This window comes from Portunus trituberculatus, chromosome 1 (genome assembly GCF_017591435.1).
Source record: "Portunus trituberculatus isolate SZX2019 chromosome 1, ASM1759143v1, whole genome shotgun sequence".
NCBI classification, from domain to species: domain Eukaryota; kingdom Metazoa; phylum Arthropoda; class Malacostraca; order Decapoda; family Portunidae; genus Portunus; species Portunus trituberculatus.
In genome coordinates, this window is record NC_059255.1 from 3970248 (window position 1) to 3977747 (window position 7500).

At 32.9% G+C, this 7500-nt stretch overlaps 1 protein-coding gene across 2 annotated transcripts in view; it reads right to left on the reverse strand.

Annotated features, from left to right (window-relative positions):
- Positions 1–7500, reverse strand: part of LOC123510092 (N-acetyltransferase 9-like) — a 17505-nt gene that overhangs the window by 5710 nt on the left and 4295 nt on the right. Inside the window, exon 2 of one of the 2 annotated variants that reach the window (XM_045264933.1) lies at positions 6488–7500. This exon is cut by the window's right edge and continues 824 nt beyond it. The exons of the other annotated variant lie outside the window; for it this stretch is intronic. The gene's annotated coding sequence lies outside the window, so the exon portion shown is untranslated. Of the gene's footprint in view, positions 1–6487 lie in introns of those variants that run through there. 2 annotated transcript variants of the gene reach the window in all.

Consider the following 7500-nt stretch of genomic DNA (forward strand, 5'->3'; position numbering starts at 1 on the left):
CGCGGCCCGCCACACATTCAAACTCCACTCACACTCCTCGGTAACGGATCGGAACGGACTGTCTCAAGTGATGGTCTGATCCTACTTGTGGCGTTCGAGTTTGCTTGCTGGCGATGGTTATTAAGTCTTTTTTTTCTATTTTGTTTTTTGTTTTGTTAGTTTTTTTTTTTTTTTTACCGTTGTTCATGTTATTTTCTTGATTATTCGTACAGGTTCGTATTTTTGACAATTTTTTTTTTTTTTTTTCCACATTTGTTTTTCAGCTTTGCAAAAATTCACTGGTTTTCAAGCCTGGCCAAACACTTGATCTTCTACCTAAATAATTACTGTTTATTTTTACCATTCTCTTCATTGTTGCAACTTTCAAAATTTTCATGTAAAAAGTTAAATAAAAAATTACATTTATGATTCGTTGAAAAAAAAAAAAAAAAAAAATAAGCAAAGCAAATAATTTCCATAATTTTTCACATATCATTTTACTCTGTTAACTTTGTGAGCTTCATCATTTATGCAAATCAGACCAATCAGTCATACAAAACCTCGCCGCAAGGAAAACCATCCCAGCCACACATGGTAACCAGACGCCACACCACCACCACCACCACCACCACCACTCCTCCTCCTCCTCCTCCTCCTCCTGGCTCCAACACTGCACCACTGCACTCCACCAGGAATGCCACACACCCCACACACCCACACACCCACCGCCCGCTGCCCCTCCAACAGTGCCAGCTAGTGCCGCTGCTGCTGCTGCTGCTGCTGGCAATGCACGAACCAAATGAGCCAACCAAACGCGGTACGTACGTACGTACGTCAAGGCAAACACTGACAGGCTTAAAGTAGTCAGGAAATGCGAGAAAAGTGTAGAACAAACTGCAGGAATACTGTACACTAAGGGAATAAATAAGTCAATAAACTATAAATTGCGGTTTGGTGTGGGAAGGAAAAAAAAAAAAAAAAAAATAGACATTGAGAGGTTTAAAATGTTGTCAAAATGTGAGACAAACTAGGAAGAAATTTGTGGGAATATCATTTCTCCAAAAAGAAAAAGACAAGATAACAAACAAATAAACTAATACATTTATATCAAATGCATAGAATATTGTGAAATGGAGAGAATATCACGAAAAACTGACAGGAATATTTCACCCTGGAGAACAAAAAAGGAGCTTATGTGAAAAAATCCATATAAATATTCATAAATGCATAAAATATTATGGTAATGTGAGAAAATCAAAAATTCATAGATAAACTATAAAAAGAAAAAGTTCGTAATAAAAGAAAAAAAATACAGATAAATAGATGAAAGACTCCAAATGATAGAAATAATAAAACAAAAGCAAGTAAGAGACAAACTCAAGGTGAACTGTATTTCAACATGCACAAACACTCAACGCAACACTAAAACAACAAACACATACAAACAATGAAAAAAAAACATCAATAACTACAAAAATAATACAAATAAAAATAATGATAGAACAAATATATTCTTTAAGGTGTGAATAAACAAAATTTGATAAAATGCACAAGTTATGGATATATTAAGCTGTGTAACATAAAATATACATGTGGGCTATCAATGGATGAAGCGGCATATACTCAACACAAAAAATAGTATACCTTGTAAACTGAAGAAAAAAAAAATAATAATGATAATAATAATAATAATAAGAAAAATAGATATATGGTGACTAAGTAGAGAGGAGTAAATAAACCAGTAAAAGTTTTTGATTATTGTCATTGAAGTAAATCATTAAAACAGAAAAGAAAAGAAGGAATAGAGAGACAAAACCATCAAGAAAAATAACACTAAGAAAATATTGAAAAGCGAAATGAAAACAAGAGAAACACAAGAACAGGAACACAGCAAAAATAAAACAACAAACAGAGAAATAAGGAAATTGAAAAGAAGATTGAAATACTATCATTAATAAAAATCTAACCACTCTGGAACACACACAGTTTTTTTCACCTGAGATAAAAATTACCTGATCAAATTACTATATCTGGCACACATGAGAGAGAGAGATCAAATTAAATAAATAAATAAATAAATAAATAAAAAAAAACATACATTAATCTCACATCTCAATGATAATAATAATAATAATAATAACAATAATAATAATAATAATAACAATAATAGTAGTAGTAGTAATAGCAGTAGTAGTATAATAGAAACAATAACAATAAAATAACAATAATAATAATAATGACAATATTAATAATAATAATAATAATAATAATAATAATAACAACAATAATAATAACAATAATAGTAATAGTAATAATAATAATAATAATAATGACAATAATAATAATAATAATAATAATAATAATAATAATAGATTTTAAAACCCACAAACCACAATAATAATAACAATAACAACAATAATAACACACACACACACACACACACACACACACACACTCAAGTTACAATATACTTAGCAATACATAATACAGGGAGGGTTGAAACTTGGAAGGCTCTACATACATACATACAGACACACATACATACATACATATATACATGGCCAGTGGTATATAGAGTGTAATATAATGGAGGCTGTGAGAGGCTTAGTGGTGTTATTGGTATGTTATTTACGTGGTATTTGATCTTATTAGTGTTTCTCCTTGATTTATTGTCATTTATGCTTTAATTCTCTCATTATTTCTTTTTCTCTTTCATTTTATCTTCCTTTTCCATTTTTTTGTCTTTTGTTGCTCTCTATCTCATTCTCCAGTTTTGTTTTGCTTTTTATTTGTTATTCCTTCTCTCTTTCTCTTCTTCTTCTTTCATTCCTCTCTTCTCTCTTCCTCATTTATTGCTTCACCTTATCTCTTACTCTCCTCTCCTCTTCCACTTGTTCTTATCTTTCACTTCCTTATCCTCTTCTGTTTTTCTCTTTCATTCTTCATGTCTCTCTTTCTCTTCTGTTCTCTTATCTCCTCTCTTTCTCTAATTATTCCAATCTCTCTCTCTCTCTCATGGCCTTGCTGTCTAAATTTCTTCCCACCCCTTCCCTCTCTCTCTCTCTCTCTCTCTCTCTCTCTCTCTCTCTCTCTCACACTTGGTCTTTCAGTAATACAATTAGAAACACACAAGATAATTGATAAAAAATATAACTCTTTTTATCAACACAGCACTAAAGTTTCTCATTTGACTTCCGTAAGACAAATATGACATGACTCTCACTTCACTTTCATGGCACATTATTTTGGTACAATACAAAAATAATATACATTTCTTAAGTCCTCATACACTCTCTTTTGATCTTTACTGACTGAAATATAACACCAATATATTTTTTTCTTCCCCTAACATAACATGGATACTCATTTGACACATCTTGCTTCAGTAGAAAAGTACTAATATATGTCTTTAAATTTCTCTCAGACTCTCATTTGATGTACAACTCGATCTAAGTAATAATAATGTAAATATAAACTAATGTTACTTTTTATCACTACAAAGATTCTCACTTGATTAACATTTGGGTTCAATAATACGCCTCACACACTCACTGGATGCATGTTCAAATCAAACACAAACAAATCTTCCAGCAAACAACTCAAATCTTTCACTTTCCCAGATTGAGCAGCCTTATAAATAGTGAACGTTGACATTTTTCCACCCTCTCTCTCTCTCTCTCTCTCTCTACATGAGGGGTTCGCAATAAGATTTCCGTGGTTACTTAGATGGCTGATCTAATAACATCCTTTGCAGCATCAAAGCATATCGAGTTAGTATTTCAAGACATTTATCTCTTTCTTTTGCCTAACTCTTTCCGACCTGCAAGGGGACTGACAACTAAGTGGGCCGTTTTGTTTTTTGCCCTTGACTAGCTCTCCTCTTACGTCAAAAATACTAAATGACCATTCCCGGAGTGGTAGGTGGCCAATTCTTTTTTTTTTTTTAATTATTTCTACCATGTGGGGTTTTCATGGGAATTTCTGGGCTAAAGGAGATACTTTTTGTGGCACCTCCTATCTCAAAGCCCACCCGCTAGGAAACCATTGCCCCGAGTGAGGAAGCCCAACCTACACTCAGACCGTGGACACTATTCGAACCTGTGTGTTTAGAGAGCCCTCGGACCCCAAAGCATGCATGGTTCCGCTGCACCGTTGCATATTGTGTCAGCGTCGGTCACTACATTAATACTGCTGGTCACATTACTGGGGTTTGGGTGGCTGGTGTTATCACTCGTGGGGACGTTAATGAGAAGAATGTTGAGAACCCCTGCTCTACATTCACATAAGCAGCTACAAACAATTACAATAACTTATCAAACCACACACTGCCATTTGATGCACTTTTGACTATGAGCAACTAGTAACTTTATAAACAACACGCAGATTCTGACTGCATGCATTCACCTTGGCCTAACCTAAACAATAGACAGACTCTCATTTGATTCACTCTCAACTACCACCCACAGCTTCCCTCTTAACAGCGGACAGACTCTTACTTGACTCATTCTAGCCACAGGTCACACAGCATTCTCTTTTCACAGTATCACTTGTGCTACATTATGAACAGATCACTTTTTGAATAGCAGACTCTCATTTGAAATAGTTTACGTGACAAATAGATGACCTTTTAAATATCAAACATTCATTTGACTTACTTTTAATTACAAGCAGCCAATCCAACAGACTCTCATTTGACCCACTCTTAATAAACCAGTCCAGTTCATTCATTATTACAAGCATCCAATCCAATAGAATCTCATTTGACTCACTTTTAATTACAATGAGCCAATCCAACAGACTCTCATTTGATACACCAACTTTCATTTCCTCTCACTTAATGCAGTTTAAATTACAAATGAGCAACTTTCTTCCAAACATGGCACTCATTTGATGCAGTTTGAATGAAGCACAATGAACACATCCGACAGTCTCTCCTTTGAATGCTCCCCGCCTGCCATCCTAGTCCTACCCAGCACTGCGTTAACTCTACGGCCTTTACAAAAATAAACCCGTCTGTCTTATTGGTACCTGGAGCGACGGGTGGTGCTGCTCAGTGCTGCTTTGTGGGGCTTGCAATTGCCGCCATTCGTAGTTGGCAAAAAAATAAAAATAAATAAATAGAATAACGTTAATAAATAAATAAAATATAATAATAAACAGTAAAATACAATAGAATTAATAAGTAAATAAAAAGTTAATGAAAACAAATAATAATTAGTGGTTTGTGGTGCTTTGAGTAGTCCGCATTCATAGTTAGCACAAAGAAAGACATACAGAAATAAATAAATGATATAATTAAATAAATAAACAAAAGGCAAGTTAGTCAAATAATAAAAATGAATGGCGTTCTCTTTGTTGGTTTAAAAAAAATGCATAATTCAAGATGATAATAAAGAAATAAACACAAAAACACACAAAAAAAACATAAGAAAAATCACATCAAATTTCAAAACTATAAAGAAAATAGAGAAAAATTAAAATAAATAGATAAACTGATAAAAACTCTTTCAATATACAAATCAATAACTTCCAATGTACATACAGATGGATAACTCTTTCCCTTCACATACGAATGCAGAATTAAACACTCACAAATAATAAATATACCAACAAAATGAAAAAAAAAAAAAAGTGTGCACAAGGAAATGAATAGCATATAATAATAATAATAATAATAATAAAATACACTAATATACAAACAGATGAATAACTCTTTCTCTTGAATTACGAATGCAGAATTAAACACTCACAAATACCATTAAAAAAATAAACAATAAATAAATGAAAGCACTCCCAAAAAAACAAGTATAAAAAAAACATAAAAAAATATAAATAACTTTTTTTCTTGACTTGTGAATGCATAATTAAACACTCACAATTAATAATACCATAAAAATGAATAAATAAATAAAAGCACTCTGATATTAAAAGTATAAAAAAATATGTATATAAAAATAAATAAATCACTTTTTCTCTTGACTTATGAATGCAAAATTAAACAAACATCAAGAAATAAAAATGTGAAAAGATGAAAAAAGAAGGAAAAAATAAAATAAATAAAAATAATAAATAAAACTCTTTCTCTTGAATTATGAATGCACAAATAGACATCTAGAAATAATAATACCATGAAAATGATGAAAAAAGAAGAAAAATAAAATAAATATATATACAACTTTTTCTCTTCAATTACAAATGTACAAATAAACATCTAGAAATAATAATGCAATGAAAAAAGATGCAAAAGAAGAAAAGACTAAAAAATAAATAAAAAAAATAGATAAATAAAAATAAATAAATAAAACTCTTTCTCTTCAACTACGAATGCACAAATAATAAATATCTACAATAATTAATACATCAAAAAAAAAATGAAAAAAGAAGAAAAGAAAAAATAAATCAAGGAAAAATAAATAAAACTTTTTCTCTTCAATTACGAATGCACAAGTAAACATCTAAACTTAATGATGAAAAAAAAAAAAAAAAAATGAAAATGAAAAAAAAAAAAAAAAAAAAAAAAACCACACACACTAAAATGGAAAGTTAAAATCACCAATATTCCATATGGTGTAGCTTCCCATCAGTGTGTGTTGAGGCGCCACAAGCCAGCACTGCCACCACCACCACCACACTCCCGCCACACACTGCCACCACTCGCCGCACACACCACCACAACACCACACAACACAACACACACACAATCACCAACACACTATGTACAAATTACTTGAGTTTTCTTGTTTTTCTCTCAAGTTTTTTTCTTTCTTTTAAACATTCCCTTAAAAAAAAAGAAAAGAAAGAAGAAAACAAACAATAAACTGCAAACCTTACCTGAACCTCACCTAAACACACACACACACACACACACACACACACACACACACACACACACACACACACACACACACACACACACACACTCTCAAATGAACAACAATAAATAACTAAATCAATCTACAACAACCCCATTCTAAATAAATAACAAAGAAAACGTTGATTGGTAACCCCATTTTCTATATCACAGCCCATGCCTTCCCCTCCCCCTCCCAGTAGTAAGGGGGCTCCTCTCACCCTACCCCACCCCCTCCCCACCCCTGCCAAGCACCAAACACAGCCCTTAATAGTGGTACCCTTAAAACAGGGCAGGGATTAGAGCTTGTTCTCTCTCTCTCTCTCTCTCTCTCTCTCTCTCAAGCTTACAATCAGCAATTTTGTGTGTGTGTGTGTGTGTGTGTGTGTGTGTGTGTGTGTGTGTGTGTGTGTGTGTGTGTGTGTATTCATCTGTAGACATGAACAATTACATTAATGGAAGCAAAATAAAGCAACAAGAAAGAATGGAAAAGCTGATATGAAAGATAGAGAGTTCATGCTCGCACGCACACACACACACACACACACACACATGAAGAGAAAGATAAACGATATGAAACATGAAACAAAGTGAGGAGGATAAAACTGAGACAGACACACACATTGGGGAAGAGAGAGACACACACACACACACACACACACACACACACA